Below are 17,470 nucleotides of genomic sequence, written 5' to 3'. Positions count from 1 at the left end.
TAAACGCTGCCGGTGTCGGTTTTAACAGCGACGTTGTTTAGCAAATCGTTCCTTGTCTGACGCAGCATAAAACGATCCTCGTCATAAACTGGTATGCGCCACAGAAATTGAGTAAATCCCACTACTCACCGCTGGTCCACTAAAGGTGAACAGGGTAACAGCCCAACAACAAATGGCTACTAAGTGACGGCGGAGACCCGAAGACCCCGAATAAGTACGAGAGAATACTAGGTATCGGGAAAGGCAACGGCGGCTGCGAGAAGACCCCGAAGCGATGGAAGGCCTACGCCAACGACGACGTGCCCGTAGATCTATGAGAGGTGCGAACACTTGGTTTCAGCTTGAGTCTCTGGAGTTTGGACACCCGTGCCGTGTCTGTTACTGTCTGTGGTTTAACTCCAACCTCGCTTCGCTGAGAACCAACGTATAAACAACCTAGCATCACCAAGCTGAAGCCTAGCAATGACCTAGAAGCAACCTTAGAAACAACCTGAATCACCTGGGAAAGGCCTAGAAACAACCACACTCTAAGAAAAAAAAAGTCAAAAGAGGGTCACGACCGCGTGACTCTCTTCGGGTGTCCATTTGACCCCTTTTGGAAGGTAGATGAGAGAAAGAGAGTTAGCATTTTGGCTGAAGTCACGGGACTCTCCTAAAGCGCGTTTAGATTGGCTACCGCGATGAAGGCGCCGTCATATGCGCCGTACGTTTGCCGTTCGGCGCCGTTCTGGCGCGGTGGCTCGCCTCCATCGCCGACGGAGCCAGCCGGGCTGGCGCCGCGCCTCGGCCTTCTTTGTCAGTCTGCTCGGTCTCTTGGAATGCGTTGTGTGTTGCGTCGGTTGCGCGGGTTGCGTCAGTTGCCTGTTGTGCAGTTTTGTGTTCGATCAAAAATGCGCATCTTCGGTGGCGCTGACGCTCGAAGTCACGCTTGGAGGACGGAATATTCATGGAGCCGCGGACACGGATAACGTGCGCCCCTTAAAGGTGAGTGTACTGCTTTCGTAGGTGCTAATTATACAGCTTTAGCTGGGCGTCTGCAGCAGCTCTGCGGAAGTAGGCTGCCAGCCATTTCCAACAGCAGCCTGCATCCGCGGGGCTGTTGCGGTTGCCCAACGAAAACTGTAATTCTAAAAAGACAGGGCGTGCAAACACGGACACAAGAACGAAGTCGGGACACCACAAACGCCGGCGTTTGTGGTGTCCTGACTTCTTTCTTGTGTCCGTGTTTGCACGCCCTGTCTTTTCAGAATGAATACTTACCAACTAGCTCAGCTCTCTGTTATTCGAAAACTGTCAGTTAACGGGTGGACACCGTTATGCGCGTTGCTGTACAAGCTCCCATAAAATGAGCGATGCAAACAATTATCAAGGGTCATTTTTTGCTGATCGCACATTGTGTCTGCACTGCTGAAGGTGTAAGATGTCGCTTTGAGATGCGCTTTAGTCTACTTCATAACAACATTTCCATCAACCTTGACTGTGCAGCGTGCTTCCGCGCGTGGGAACGTGGAAAAAAAAGCCCGTCTACAGAACGCTTAGACACACTATATATTATGATTTTTCTTCGCTTAAAGACGGTAGTTTGAGGTGCAGATATAGTAGAATGCTTCCAGCACGTGCGCATTAGTCACGTAAGCTGGACACGCCTCGCCGGTAAGGCGAAAAAGCTAGAGACTTTCGACGGCGCGCGTTGTTGCGGTCGCCGCCGTGCACTTTTTTCCTTCGTTTCTGTTTGCTGTTTTCCTGGTTTGCCAACATCTGCGATGACGCTATAACAGAATCAAGTGAGTGTAGGTGATTGTGGGAGTTATGTGTGCTAATTATAACATACGACATGTATGATCTCGACGTATACGGCGTCCGCGTGCGCTGGGTGTCGTTCGGGCGCTTGTACTCGAGTGTGTTTGCTGAGTATTTAAGGATGGGTTACGTTTGTAAAACATGCGGTCAGTAACCGCTCACGGCGTGCCCCTGACTGCCGGAGGATGTGCTTGGGTGTCGGAATATGCTGGCGCAAAGCCGTGCTTATTCTGAAACCAAATTTTGAAGCGATTTCTCAGAAAAGAAGTGCTTTCATTCGTGTATAGCCAGTGCCTATTGCGAGACGAGGTTCCCGCTGCCTTTTACGTGAAAATTTGTTTTTGTTGCGAAACTTGAACTAAACACTCGTGGCAGATGTGTGTACAATAACGGTGTGTTGAACAAAGGGTGGTTTTAAATACAAATAATGTGTGTGTTTTGGTTATTCCCAGAATCCCGGATCACTTATCCCGCCTATTCACTCCAGATGACAGCCACACTCGGGGAAACGAAGGTGCCGCTCTGGTCTGGCGCCTCACCGCTCGTGATGGAAAAATCAACAGCGGCGTTCGCCCTGTCAACGAGGCAGTCGGTCCTACATTTCCTTTGGTTGGACAAGACGACGTAGGAAAAGAGGTGAGTGGCACCCACGCAAAGGAGCTTAAACGAATTTCATTTGTTGTTTAAAAGAGGCTCACATCATCTTGTGCTGCAAGTTTGTCGCCAAGTGACGTGTTACAAAAGGTTCTATTTGCAAGTTGTGTTTTACACGATAACGGCAAAAATCTTGGTTCCTTACCATGCCTGTTTGCATTTGTTGTTTTGTTGTGAGCCTGCATTATGTCCGTGTGAACTACTTATTGTGTAGATTTTGCAAACTTTTACTGCAATTTCATTTTCTTATCATAATATAACCTTCTGCTTTTCAGATACCGTTTTTTGGTGCTCACGCTGAACAGGAGCGACAGCCTAGCAAGTCACAAGTCTGATACCCCCAGCTGTCACCACTTTTTGATTTATTCTTGATCATAAGGAATAAAGATTGAAACATGATGCCGATTTCTGCAGATTATTTTTACACCATATGACACTATGCACTTCAGTCACACATTTTAGTTGGCTATACTCATAAAAGCATGTAAATGAGGAATACCTAAACTTCTTAATTTGAAATCACAGACCATCTTTTCGGGCTTTCTATATTACTGTGCGGGGAAAGGTGTGTTGTTTTGACGAGTTTTATTAAAATAATGCTAGAATTGAACTATTCTTTTTTTGCCGTCGCTGGGCAGAAGGGCAGGTATTAATGGACTTGCTTAAAATGAATAATTCACTAATTTCAACAGTAGTCGCGCAAAAGTAGAGAAAGGGTCAAACGAGTAGCTTAAAATAGTTGTGGAGTCGCTGGACGCTTCGGTGTGAGTCACTTGACCACCGTAGGAGTGTTACCGGCAAGAGTCGTCTGACTCCCTATAAGTGGTAACGTGATCCTTCGGGTGAGAGTCTTTGCACTGTTCCTAGAGGGTCAGGGGACTCTCCTAGAGCGAGCCGACCCTGACCCACCAAGAGAGTCACCGTGACTATTTAAAGAGAGTCCTATACGTGGCAAGTCAGAACTCTCCGAAAAGAGTCACGCATACTCTTTTTTTCTTAGGGTATAGCTAGATCACGTGCAAATTCGATGTGCTGCGTCGCACAAGACATTCGCCTTCGGAAGTCATCTTAAAGGTTCTTTTTTTTCTTCACTGTGCTAACAAGCACGCACAAGCACGAGGGAAGAAGACTGGACGTGCGCGGACTCACAAATAAATTTTCAATGGGTGAAACATGATAAAATAAGTTCGTTGGCCATCTAAAGCAAAGATACATTGCTGTAACTAAGTAACATCTAAAAACTGCAGCACACAATCAGCGATTGACACCGAGCGTTCGCTTATACGTGTGCTTAGCTGCGGGGCAGTTTAAGGGACCACCCTGTCGTCGCCTCATGTCGCGCGTTAGGGTCGCGCAGGCTCGGGAGACTGCAAGGTTTGGTACACCTAAGCCGAGGAGGCTGCATGTTCGGAACACCGGCGCTTGTTTGCATGTGAACGCCACCGTCACCGAATAACTAATTCGTCTGTACCAGCCAGCTAAGCGACAGCGAAACGCCAGCATCGACAGTTACACACAGGTCTACGGAAGAGCGAAGCGAAAGCGAAACGCCCGCGTAGGGGGTTACACGCACCGCGCTCGGAGCAGCAAACAGTAGGATACCATAGGACAGAAAATATATACTCTCAAAGCAAATCAGATAATCACATGAAAAGAACAGAAAAGGATAGAAACTATCCCATAATCACAGGAAAAGAATAGGAATGAGCAGGTGAACACAATGTAAACGCAAGGGAAAGAGAGGCGAATCAATGCTCCCCAGTTCGTATAGCTTTCGCTTAGGGTGGAAGTGGCTTTGATTTTTTGTCTTACGCGCATCGAACAACGGAAGGCACCATGTTCTTGTTTTCTTTTTTACACTAATTAACATGCTTAGTCACTAGGTACTAACCATCTGATGAGCAATTTTTGAAATGTTCTTTTAGCCAATGTTATTACATCTTCCCGTTTTGCCGACGTACGCGGGCCCTCAAGAAAAGAGACATTCATATTCTTATTCGGCCACCTAGGCATCGGAATTTCGCCTTCTGAATATTGATTCCCTGCTATTGTTTCGCGGCTAAGGTACTGGATCGCACTTCCTCCTCCCTTTCTATCGTTGGCAAAGAGGTACTAAATGACACGAGCCTTGACGAACTGTTTGTTTGTTGTAACGTTGCTTCCAGCGACAACCATGTTCAAGAATTCTTCACACCTTTATTTGAATCATACCTAGCGTCGCTGAAAAGGAAAACGTCGTCCGCAAACCAATTCTTTTCTTGTGTAATATGTACATACCGTTTCATCTAATATACCATCCTCGATTACATTTCTAGGTGTTTAGACACTTCTTTGGTTATTTCATAAACCGACTGCATTTTGTCCTACGTACTGTCCGAGCCGCTGTCGTAGATGCAGCCAGCCCCGCTCATATTTCCCTATTTCCTTCGACTTACACTCCTAATGCCGGCGCACTAACGACCCTCGTAGCTGCATTTCTTTTTCGCAACTGGAATGTACACACGCGCTTGCTCTTTTTTTTTTCTCATGCCCTTGTCTTCCCGTGAAGGTGAAATGAACTTTATTTGGTCCTGGAGAACCCCGATCAGGCGACCCCTAAGGGGGGATCCGCCGCAGTTACTGGCCGCGCCCATGCCGGTACTGGAAGACCGTGGTCCTCCGCCCGTTCGGAGGCCTCCTGGACTGCCGACAGCTGCACTGAAAGCTCGCGGCTTTTCCCTCTCTCAGTCCTGTTCTGAGCCCTCTCCCAGTCCTGTGCTGTGCTGAACTTTGCGCTACGTAACGACGTGCATGTCAGCGAGTGTGCAATTATCCGTCCCATAGCTGGGGTATCCTGGGTTTGTCTTCAGCAAAGTGACTAAACATGCTACGAGACGGGAACAAACTTGCCTGCAGCATCCGGAGAGCCGACGACTGCGGCCTACACTCTAAAAACTGGTAAGCGAATCGCAAGAGTAAAAAAGCCGAGTTACTCTTCAGAGCGTTCTCTTACTCTCGCAAAGCAGCGCATAGAGTCAAATGCACGTTCACTCTGTACGAAAGGAGAGAGAGAAATGTGCTTTTTTTTATTTAAATGATGAAATAGGAGAGGTTCGTGCCATTATAGTGGCACCGGCTACTCCTTCTCGTTTAGAAGACAAAATATGTAGTAACAAAAATAATAAGGGCACAAAATGCAATACAGTAGATCACATAGAAAAATACGCACAGCCGAACATCACATGGCAGTTCATATACGTCTAATAGGTTCATATACTCCACCTCTATCTGAGAGAGTGGAATGCCCGTATGCTCTTCTGGCATGACAGAGTAAAACGCAGTTATACTCCTGCTCTTCATATATAGTATATATCGATGTGCAGGCATAAATTAACACAGCATGCAGCAATAAATAGGCGCCTTTTATTTCTCCCTGGCAAAGATGGTCAAACTAAACGGCCACATCAATTCGATGTCAACAGCTTGTCAATAAGTCGTGCGGCCTGCAACCACATTCAACCATTCTCTAGCTATGTTTGCTGTTAAAATATGCAAGCCTAGAAGAAGTATGCCCGCGTGCATATGTCGTAGAAAACTGCAACAAAAGATTTACAGCCATCTCATGGAGAAGAAGAAACATAAGTCAGTTCTGTCGCAATGCAATAGTGTTATGAGATGAAGCATACCCAAAATTGGAAGGGGCCGCTCTCATGGGACGTAGTGTGCGTCCAAAAAACGCGCTTTTTTATTTTCCGACGATGGGTTTCGCGGACCCCCGAAAATTGCTTCACAGACCCCGTTGGAACCGCGGACTCCACTTGAGAACCACTGGTCTAAGTAGAAGTAAGCTACAAATAATATAATTCCATTGTGCTGAATGCGGTCTAGACTTGAAAACACTTCATGATCTTTATGGAGCAGCGCGAACAATTACGGCCCAGTGCATAAAAATCCAGCGCTTTCCTACCATGTGGCTTCGTCGTTTCTGTTTCTGCATCAAGATTTTCAACCTGCACCAACTTGTACGAATGGAAAGATTTCACCATTTTGTTTTAAGCGTTCTCACAACGAATATTGTTCTTCTCTGAGCACCCTCGTTCGTAGCAGAAAGCGATTTCATCAGGGCGAAAACTTGTTTCATGTTTAAAATGCACACGACGTATGCACTGAACCTTAAGGTGTATTATACATTCATATGGACAACCAATATTACGTGAGGAAATATCTTGGATTGATATACCTACTTCTAAACTTGCTACCAAAAGTATTTCCTTATCACTGGCGCTTGTTTCTTATTTCGTCGCTCTAAAGGCGGCCGCGTTTCGCTTTGTATGCGGAAGGTTTTACCAGGAAGAGAAACAATGCACCTTTGACAATGTTCCAAGGACGCCCTTTGCGTTCGTGAACTGTTACGCAATCACGGCGCTCAATAAACAGCACGACCCATCGCATCTGTGACAGAGCGGTCATCCGCATCCGCGACTGTAATGAGCACCTGCCGTGATTCAAGCAAATCAAATGTGCATATACAGGGCGAAGTACTCACTATTCCTCAGCCGGCAATCAAACAACAGCAAAAAAGCAGTACACTTAATTAGAAAAGCGGCGGTTCACATGGTTGCCACTGAATTCGTTAGTTTATGTTCAGTATCATTACTGGCTACTTGTAAGCGCAAATGTTTTATTCGATAACATGGTGATTCCAGGTATTGCTCAGGCTGTAATACTGTGCCACCGTAAAAGTTGGTTCTTCGTGTCGCGTGAGACGATTACGAATGCTTCCTTCGTTGACAGCGTTTAGGAGAGAAGCAGGCAATTTCGAAGCACTGACTACACCGGCACGCTACGAAGAGTGTAAAGGTTCCATGATGCTTGGCTACTAATGATAATATTGTTTGTCACGTCCCTCAATGTTTTATGACTTGTGGTAGTTGAACCAACAGGATTTTATGTCCCATCCAATACTCTCGTATCCGTCAGAGAACAGCTAGTAGAGGTGAAGCCTCTAGGACTACACACCATATTTCCTCGCATTATCGTTCGGAGAACTTACCGCTGCATGGCGCGTCACCGGTCAGGGAAGACGCTGTCGAAAGCACAACGATATCTTGGTCGCGAAACACAGATCCACGGCGGCGAAACACTTTCCAAATTCGCCGGCGCACTTGCCACACCACTGAACCGAGCCGCCGCCTGTGACACTCATCCGCACGCTGGGCGCCCCGATGCGAACATACCGCGGGAGCCGCTTCTCTGTCGTCGACAGAGGCGATGGAAATAGAAGCGCGCGATCCTCGGACTGGCGCAGTCGACAGGACAAAACAAAAGCGTGCCGAGACAAACGCGCAATGGCGTTCCCCCGATGCCACGCTCTGGCGGAGGCTGCCGGTGACCGTCGTGAGGCCCAGGTTTGTCGGCCAGGCGACAGATGGCGTGAGAGGACGAGTGGCGGATTGGACCGAGATGCATCACGTGCAGGTTGCGTCACCGTGGCGCGCGCTGCTAACGCCCGCCTTGCGTCGCAGAATATCGCTCTGCTCCTCTCGCTCTCTTTTCGGCTCCTCTGAGTGATCGTGAATGAAACTTGGGTTGGATCTCGGGGATGCTCATTCGGTGCATTCCAATAAATGGTGAGAGGAGACCTCGCCGATGAACGGTGTCACACTGCGCGCGCCTTCTATCTTGACATGGATACCGTCCGGAATACAAGTAATCATGAAATCTGTATCTATGTGGAAAGAAATTCGCGGAAATTTATTCACAATGCCACCACAGCTGCTGTCTGCGTTGACTTCGCGCCGTGGTAGAGCTAATGCCGCGCTTTACATTGTAATTTCTTTTTTTTTTCATTTTCATTCGCGTCAAAGAAAATAAAAGGAGAGTAACGGCGTTTACTCTCGCAACGCAATCTAAGGCCACTAACCTCAATAGAAAACACTGCGTGAAAAAACAACGCAAGAACACTTGGTGTTAACACAAGAACGTATCGAAGTAAAAAGCAGCTGGCCGAACTTCCAGCATTTACTATATTAATCGTATGGGCCCCATCCTTCTGTTGTAGTGATCCAATCCTTCTGTCACCCGCGTGCACTTTATCGTTATGGGCAGGTGTCGATGGAGCGTGCATTTTTCCAGAACAATACTTTAGTCAACGGTCATGCGTTCATATCCAAAAACAATGAGATCTGGCGACAGGTGAAATGACAAGAGACATCGAAAAAATATCAGACAGCCATGTCAGAAGCTGATGATCGCCGAAAAGCCCCCGATCGAGAGAGCGTTCATGATTAGGACCTTAGACGCGTCATAAAAAGCGAACATTGACCGTCGGCGGCGTCAACACGAATAAGGCAAACAATGATCATCGCGTGATGACGTCAACATCTGGCGTCATGATCGCCAACATTTGTGACCACATCACGACATCACAAAACGTGACGTCACACGATGACGTCATCACATTACGTCATTGCTTTGTCAGAGGTGGGCCGATCGCGAAGGCAGTGCCAGGACGCGCGTAGTGTTCCTCTTCGCGTTCCACGACGCGAGGTCGGTAGCATGCCCAAGGTTGGTAGCATGCCCAACGAACGCCAACCGAACGCGATCGCCTCATGGTCGCCTTTAGCGGGAGATGGCGTAATTTTTTTTTATCTGTATTCTCCATGGTGGGTGAGGGCTGATGAAGTTGTCCGAACCGAAGCACTGGCACTCGAAAGAGCCCGAAGCAGTCGCGGTATAATCAAGGTATATGTAAACTGGTAGCGAAGCTTTCATAGAAGCCTCTCAGCCATGCACTTGGCGGCTCGTTGTCACCGTCGCGATCTACGTATGGCGGCGACAACTAAAAGCAAGCAAAAAAACAAAAAAATAAATACGCTGTCGCAAGCGGAAGCGGTAGCGACGTCGCGCATTGCCGCTACATCGCGCGAACTAACGCTTTTTTTTAATTGCTGCTTTTTTACGTGCTTTTTATAACTACACGATTTTATTGCGTCTTTGCGGCTTACTAATGTCGTGTGCGAGAGAAAACAAATATCAACAAGATTTGGAAGCAAGCTTCTTTTATTGGCCTAATAGTGTACTTGTAATATGCCGCAAAATACTTCGCAGATAAAAAAGTATGACACAAGGGCTCACGACCACAACATCACAACCGAGAAAAACCACCGGAGCGAGACAGCAGCCGTGAAAATATCCATTTGTCAGCCTTTCACAGTGTGGCGTTTCCTTGCTTAGCGTGCTGCATTCCACGTCACGAAAGGCAAGGGCACACTGGCCGTGCGCTAGCGAAAGCAGTCTGCAGTCACGGGTACGGTTATCTACAGATTCAGTGCGGTACTTTAGCTTCTGTGAAGCGTCACGCCAGTAAACAACACGTGAGAAAAGAAATAACCCACGGAAGGTACGCGCGAAACTAGTGCGTAAAAGTGAGCGATGCCTCGTTCATCCGGCAATGCGCCGAACGAAACACAAGCCCGCATAAGCAGACTGCCTGCACACGCTCCCTTTCTGGCGCTCGACCAAAACAATTGGCAGCGAGATATTTAGCCAAGTGCCAGATAACCGTAAAGTAAATTGCAAGCTTTCTTTAGCATGTTTGAAATTAAAAATATTCGAAAAAAATACACCATCTCCCACTCAAGGGAACCATGAGGGGATGCCAAGCATCATTGGGGGCGTACACCAAGTTTCCGTTACGTTCACTCGGTTTTTTTTCGTTTGTGTGCGAGGTTTGTATTTAGTGTTTGTGTTATCATTACGATGTGTTTGTGCGTTGCTTTCCGTTAGCGCCGAGTGAACAAGTGGCGCCGACGTTGACGTTACAACTCATCCGAACGGGAGCGAAGCGAAAATGACGGAAGCCGACCGAGCGCACGCGCGTCTATACACATGAAATGGGGAGGGAGAGGACAGAGTGGGTTACAGGCTTTATTTGGCTGCGGCGCGGCTGCATCACGTGGGATTCCACATACGTGGGATTCCACTGGGCTGCGCCGCGGCTGCAGCGCGGGGGAGGAGAGGAGAGAAGGCGATCGAACACCTGCGTAAAGGAGGAGAGCGGGAGAGAGAGTAGGCGCATGCGCAGTGGCTCGATCCGACGACATTGGTTGCAGCTCGCATATGTTTCGTCTGTGCGCGTCGTTTCGCTTCGGTTCAAGCTTCTGAGAGAGAGAAAATAAAACATTAACAAGGTTCTGCGAATGATCAATCAGCTAGCGCCATCAAGCGAAAGAATACTGAAGAAAATTTGCAAAGCTTTATATATTTTTCGCAGTGTGCCGCGGCGAGCGCGCCTGCGTAAACCCGCTAGCGTGGTTCCCGGGTTCGCGGTCCCGTGCTTGTTTAAGTTGTCGACAGCTATGGCGCCAGTTGTGCTCCGCTATGGTTTTAGTAAAATAACATGGCCTGAGGACCACTTCTGCAGAAGGGCACTTGAAAACGGGGCGAAGCTGTGCAAGGCGAAATACGTGTACGATGTGGAAGAGACGGTGTCGTGCCGTGACAGCGATTCTCAAGTTGCAGCGAAATGCCACTCGCAAGTACGCCAAGCCAGCTACGATGTCACACTTCATGTAAGCGAGCATTTGATGCTAGCTCGGTTATTACCGCGTGTTCCTGTCCTATTTCTTTACGGCGCGTGTAGTTGTGTAAAATAAGCGCGAAGCTGTACGCAGTAAATCGCACAGTTGGTTTAATCGTACAGCGAGTTGACTTCCGTGCGTGATCGCAACGCTGGCACTACATGTTTTCATTTCGAACGAAAACTTGTGCACGTTTACTTAATGAAGTTTTTATGTGTTCACCTCTCGTCTCAGCGCCTGATAAGTGGGGCCACCTGTTCCTGCAAGGCCGGCAGCGACGGCGCCTGCAAGCACGTCGCAGCGGTAGCACTCGAGCTCAATAACTTAGCCGATGCATCGTCGTCAACTGACGTGCCTCAAGTGCTCCCATAGCTGGCCGTCTTCACTGTTGTATAAAACAATGAAACACGCGAAATTCGCTTTAGACCCCAGCTCGACGCCGCCTGAGAGGACCGAACTTACCCCGCTCGCCTGACAGCTTGTATCTAACGTTGCCTCCGTTCTTGCTCGTATGGTTTCGAAGGAAAGACGTAAAAAGATATATCACCTCTCATTCCTACGTAGTTATGACACTTATATACGCTGCAGTAACCGTCGGCCTCCTTTTTTTTTTTTTTTTTTGTTCGGCGTTCAGTGCCCGCACCGCCTTCGCTATAGTAGCCATCCTTGTGCGTGTCGTCCGCGGGAGCGGCTGAGAAGTGTGCGCTTTGACCGCCAGGGCGGCACAGAAACTCCAGCGCTGGTTCCCTATAGCCCCGAGCAAAAGTTGCTTCGCATCTAAAAGCTTATATTGAGTTTTGGTTTTCGTTATTTGAACCCACCTGTCTCGCACCCAGGCTGCTGGCGAGCCGAGCGGATTCTCTAGCACCCAGATGCCGGGCTGGCCGGACTGCCATGGCGCGCGCGGGTTGCAGCAAGTAAACAGGGCAAGCTGCAGTTCTGAGGCTTTAAAGCGCGAAAAAGTACCCGTTCACGCCGCTTCAGCGTATAAGAGCTCGTCTGGGGACTACTGCGTCGTCTTTGGATGCTAAAACAAGCAGCGCAACAGGAGGATATTACTTATTTTTTTTACTAGTGCAACCTACATCGCCCAAGTGGGCATTATTGTAGGGGGGGTTAGAAAGGAAAAACGCAGTTTTACAGTAAAAAATGGCACACATTTGCGCAGAAATGCCTGCGTATTCACGAAAAGCACACGTCTTTTAGTGATTAACAAAAAGCATCGGCTGGAAGATCAACAACACACACATCCAACTTAATCCATTCACGAGTAGTGAAAGGAAAAAAAGAATTAGCGAGGACACCGGTACGACAGCTGATCTCGCGGATTTTTTTTGAATGATCATTTCTATGTGACACGTAGTATGGTCTCATCATGTATAAACTCTTGTTGATGCGAATTTCATCACAAAAGACGCGCCACGGGAATAGCGCCGGCGCGGTGTTTTGAGTTTCGCCGCGAATGGATCACTGTGATTCAAGCAGAAAAACTAAGAGCCGATTGAAAATGCGCGAGTAAGTACACTAACTGCGTGTATTCTGCAGTGTGATGCCCACCTATTTCATTTTACGAACCTACTTTGTGTGACACGCAGCTGGGTTGAAGGCAGGCGCGAGCTTTGTGTGGGGGCGTACTTCATACAATTAAGCGTTTCTTTCGACGAAAATGTAGCGCGAGGTAGTGCTTTCAAGCACAAGCAATCAGCATGCTTTGACACTTTTAACGTAGTATCAAGCTTTAGTGCTTTTGATGGCATCCACGCCTTCAAGGTTACAAGCCTTCGCCTTTAAAAGGTAGTAAATGGTACGGTGTTCCTCAACAGCTGGCCAGAATTTCGTGCTTTCATTTCAGTGTTTGATGTTCCGAAATTTATTTGGACACGGGGCATCCAGCTGCACATAAAACATATATTGGCACGTAAGTAAACAGTAGTCGCGCCAGTGTCCTTTACGTCGCAGGCATAGCGCTAGCTCAAGCAGCTAAATTTTTAGCATATTTACACAGCACACATTTAATAGGAGACAGCTGGATTCCGCCCATTTCAATATCGTCTTAACTAAGAGTAGCATAGTTTCGCGTGTAAATCATCATCGATACAGGATTAAAATCGCGCAGATAGCTTCCAAAGGCATCGATGAACGTCACTGCAGGTGATACTCTCTGATAGCACGCTTTAGTGAGCAAGACGCATTATCGTAAGAGCGCTCGTGGAAAAAAATTACGTTCTGCGAAACTATGCGCAAAGCCTACTCTAATTATTATGCGATGCATGTTAAAATGACAAGTTTTCACAAAACTTTTTGCAGTACTTGTAACATGCGGTAACAAAACATCGTTTCACTCTTTCGCGAGCTGCACTGCAATTACGACTCACCCGTACTACAGCGGGGACGTTTTATTTACAAATGAAACAGCGTACGTACCTGACAAGGCTGCTTCCGCAGCCTGCTCAGCACGTATATATACGTATACATTGTGGACTTGCATGGGCAAGGTGTTCTTGATGCTCTAATAAAAACGGCGGAAATGTCCAGGCTAGAAAAAACGCGAGACACTCTCTCCGACGGGCTGAGTTTCGGGATTTCCGCGTTTGCTCTCTGTAGCGTCTGCTGGCATGGCAGTGCAGGGACCAGTGCTGGGCAGTATCGAAGATACATGTATCTTAGATACTATCTTAGATACTCTTTGGGTATCTTGTATCTGTATCGCGATACGTCTCGAAAAACAAGTATCTGTATCTGTATTTCCGATACATTCGATGATGTATCGTGTATCTTAAGATACAAGATACTGCTGTCGCAACACAACCGTGCGAAACAAAAATCGCTGGCCCAACTCCGCTCCACAAGATGGTCCTGGCGTCACTATGCCATCTAAATAAAACTAAAGGCAGTGATGAAATTTTCTTTCTGCCAATGCCCTCCAGTGAGGGCAGAATATGAGGTCTGCGCGTCCGTATTGGTGGAGCAGAGTCACGTCTACGCCCATCCCAAGTACCTTATGTTTTCTCGATGTTTCTTTGTTCTTAGTTGCGCCCATGCCATGACACTTGCTCTTGACCACTGTCCTACGCCGCGTTCTCCAATGCGTGCGGCGTCTATCGCGCAAATTCTGACGTTGCTACAGTGTCGTTATTGAAGATTCTCTTGCGTCTTGCTTCGTAACGAAATCTGACGCCTGCAAGGATGGGTTTGCTTTGCGTCTCGTGGCTTTTACATATCAACGATTTGAAGGATCTCGTGGTTGTAAGTTCGACTTACATGCAATGAATTAAGTTATATGCAAATAAGATTCTAACAACTTTAGCACCGCTGATACTGATGCTAGATATAATAGAGCGAGCGTTATCTTGGCCTACCGTATTTTTTTTTCCTGCTGTCCTTATTCAAAAATTTATAAAATCATAATTCGAATGTTAGCACAAGTGCTTTCTTAGCTGTCCTTTTGCATCCCATACATTGCCTAAGTCTCTGTGCTGTTTTTTTTTTTTTTTACGGTCTGGTCACTGCAGTATATCTTTTGTAACGGACTACCAAAATAAGATATCTGCTTTATTCTTTTGAATGTCTGCAATATTTCTACTACTGTTTACACATTTACACGTTGCCAAGGCGATTTTGAAAACAGATATATAATTATGTGGGCGCGCCTTGAGTATACAGTACAAAACAGTCTGCTTACCGCTTAGTAAAATAGCGAAATTGAGTTTGCGTTATAAAAAAAGGAAATGATTAGGAGCCATCTTAAAGATGTTAGGAAGGGGCTTCGAGAAAGGCTGTTATACCGAACACTCTGTTTTTTCTGGTAAGCGTCCTCGCGATCAGTTTCAGGCAATTTTCCATAGGCACAGAATTTTCTATTGTCTCACCTTAACAGGTGAGTTGACGACATTTCATGCTTAATTGTCATAGCTATTAAGGGCACCGTCTGTATCGTCTTTCTGTAGTCACTCAGTGTGAATGTTTGATACGCAACCGCCTCTCTGTTTTACCTACATTTGTTTTCCTCTTTTAGGCCTTCCTGAATTTTTTAGTACTACTAATCGCCACGTAATCAGAACTTATAAGTGGCAGTAGCGCGAATAGTGGCGGTATCCAGCGACGCTTTGTGCAACTATACAATACGTATGAGACGTTTCTGGGTTGCACATGTTCTCTCCTTGAAGAAATATGGTTAAAAGATTGTACTTTAGTGAGTATATCAACAAAGAGTCCTTTACGCCAGCAGAAAAGTACAATATGAAAATTCATTGCAGTTTATGTCCTCTACGTATACACCAGGTGTCTCACGCTCACCCTAAAGCGAGCGGACCGCAGTCACTAAATGCAGTCCCGCAAGAGCCAGGGCAGTAAAGTGAAGGATGAAGGGGGGGGGGGGGGCAGGAGTAGCTTGAAGAAGATGACAGCTAACGCGGCCATTTGAAAGGAACCTTTCCCATATCTCATATATAGGTCATTTCTGAAAGGAATTTGGACTCAGGGTTCGAGAAACGTCGATACAGTTACAGAATGACTGAAATCTGGGCGCGGATTCTGAAATATCGAGATTCTGTTAATAATAATGATAATAATATCCGGGGTTTAACGTCCCAGAACCACTAGATGAAATACGAGGGACGTGGGGGTGGTGGTGATGTTGCAGCAGGCGGGGTTAGCGTGGCCTGCATGGCCAGCAATTTGGACCATCTGGTGTGCTTTAACGTGCACAGACATCGCACACTACGCGTTCGCCTTCATCGAAATGCGACCGCTGCGCCCGGGGTCGAACCGAGTTTTTGTTCCACGGTTATGTTTTAACACATGGCGACCACATGTCCTCACGAAAAGAATGTTTTAGACCGGTCATGTCATTGTAGCTCATGTGCATACTTATTAAGAAAATAAAAACAAATGGGAGGAACACGGTGCTTGAGACCCCTGGTATACGCGATGCGTCAAGAAAAAAGATTCGCTACCAGCGTTGTTGCTGCTGTACACCTGTCCAGTGATCCGGTATTGCGCCAACGCTTTTACGGACAAGGCAAAAGTCTACGCCGGTATTTGTGCCATCGTGCGAAGGCTTCTTATTGAAGTTCTTGTGATTAGATGGCAACCCGTTAGCTGGTCGGCAAGCAGATCAGCGACTCCCATCAATTGCAAAATTTACAAGCACGAAGCGCTGTCAGCGAAGTGTATAAACAGCTGTCCTGTTAAGAAGCTAAACCAAACTCCAATAAGTTGTTTCGGAAGGAAACTAATGTAATTTTAGCAAGAAGGGCAAAATTTTGAGATACTAACAGACAATTCACTCATTAAAATTTTTTTTAATTTTTTTTCCCCGAACTACTGCAGCGAAGTGTATAAACAGCTGTCCTGTTAAGAAGCTAAAACAAGCTCCAATAAGCTGTTTCGGAAGGAAACTAATGTAATTTGAGCAAGAAGGGCAAAGTTTTGAGATACTAACAGACATTTCACTTATTTTCTTTTTAATTTTTTTTAATTTTCTTTTTTTTTCCCCGACCTACTGAGGAATGGAACCTGATACCTCTTCATCATCCGGACTGGCCTGAATAAATTCATAATTACATTCTCACTATTTCCTAAACAACATTTTCATATTAGAGCTGTTTGTTTGCTTGCCTTCCTTCGTTTGAGATTTTCAATTGTCCTTGTACGTGTGTTTCCTATGCTGTACATTGGCCCTCCTGCTCGGGCCACATGGCCAAGAGTATGATGTAAATAAATAAATGAAACGAAATGGGTCAATGTTAAGAAATTATCAAGCAGATGTTTTTGTGCATAGGCGTTTGCTGCTACATTATATGGACTTATAAAAACAATTTTGCGAATGTATCGAAGTATCTTAAGATACAATTGCCAAGTATCGTATCGGATACAATTCTTGTGGCAGTATCTTGTATCTGTATCTCAAATACTTCTTGCCTGAGTATCTTGTATCGTATCGCGATACAATTTCAAAGTATCTTTGCCCAGCCCTGGCAGGGACGTTGCTTCGTCGGGTTTGCGATAGATGGCGCGACGCGCGATGCCAATATATAGTGCCTCGATGTCCTCCTCGCCCACCGCTCCGTAGGGAGGGGAGACAACCGCGTCGTCTGCTACGGCGTCCGCCATTTTTTTTTTATTTCAATACCCTAAAGGCCCAATTGGGCATTACATAGGGGGGGGGGATTTAAGTGAATGCATACATTGCAAACAACATAAACAGACAACAAAATACCAAAAAGAAAACAATAAAAAGGAAACAGCGAGTACATCGAATCAGAGCATCAAGTCAGATACGTTCACCAACATTACTCCAATACACATTCGTTAGTACAATTTTTAATAATGATGAAAAGACCTATGGAAATTACATCGAAGAACACTGAATATGTATCTGGAGCAAAAACAACAGATGAAAAGAGGGCAATCAAACACAGGTCAGCCATACTATTCACTATGCAAATAGCGCT

The 17,470-nt window shown here is 46.5% G+C and overlaps 2 protein-coding genes across 4 annotated transcripts in view; one reads left to right on the top strand and one right to left on the bottom strand.

Moving 5' to 3' along the window:
• The window catches only part of LOC119384112 (CD151 antigen), a 367,764-nt gene extending 359,978 nt beyond the window's left edge, over positions 1 to 7,786 (bottom strand). For all 3 annotated transcript variants that reach the window (XM_037652406.2, XM_049412774.1, XM_037652407.2), the window contains exon 1: positions 7,487 to 7,786. The gene's annotated coding sequence lies outside the window, so the exon portion shown is untranslated. The remainder of the gene's footprint in view (positions 1 to 7,486) is intronic.
• The window catches only part of LOC119382249 (pseudouridine-5'-phosphate glycosidase), a gene marked incomplete in the record, with an annotated part of 1,023,505 nt that overhangs the window by 830,003 nt on the left and 176,032 nt on the right, over positions 1 to 17,470 (top strand).

Source organism: Rhipicephalus sanguineus, chromosome 2, assembly GCF_013339695.2.
Source record: "Rhipicephalus sanguineus isolate Rsan-2018 chromosome 2, BIME_Rsan_1.4, whole genome shotgun sequence".
Taxonomy (NCBI): Eukaryota; Metazoa; Arthropoda; class Arachnida; order Ixodida; family Ixodidae; genus Rhipicephalus; species Rhipicephalus sanguineus.
This window is presented reverse-complemented; position numbering and strand designations above follow the sequence as displayed.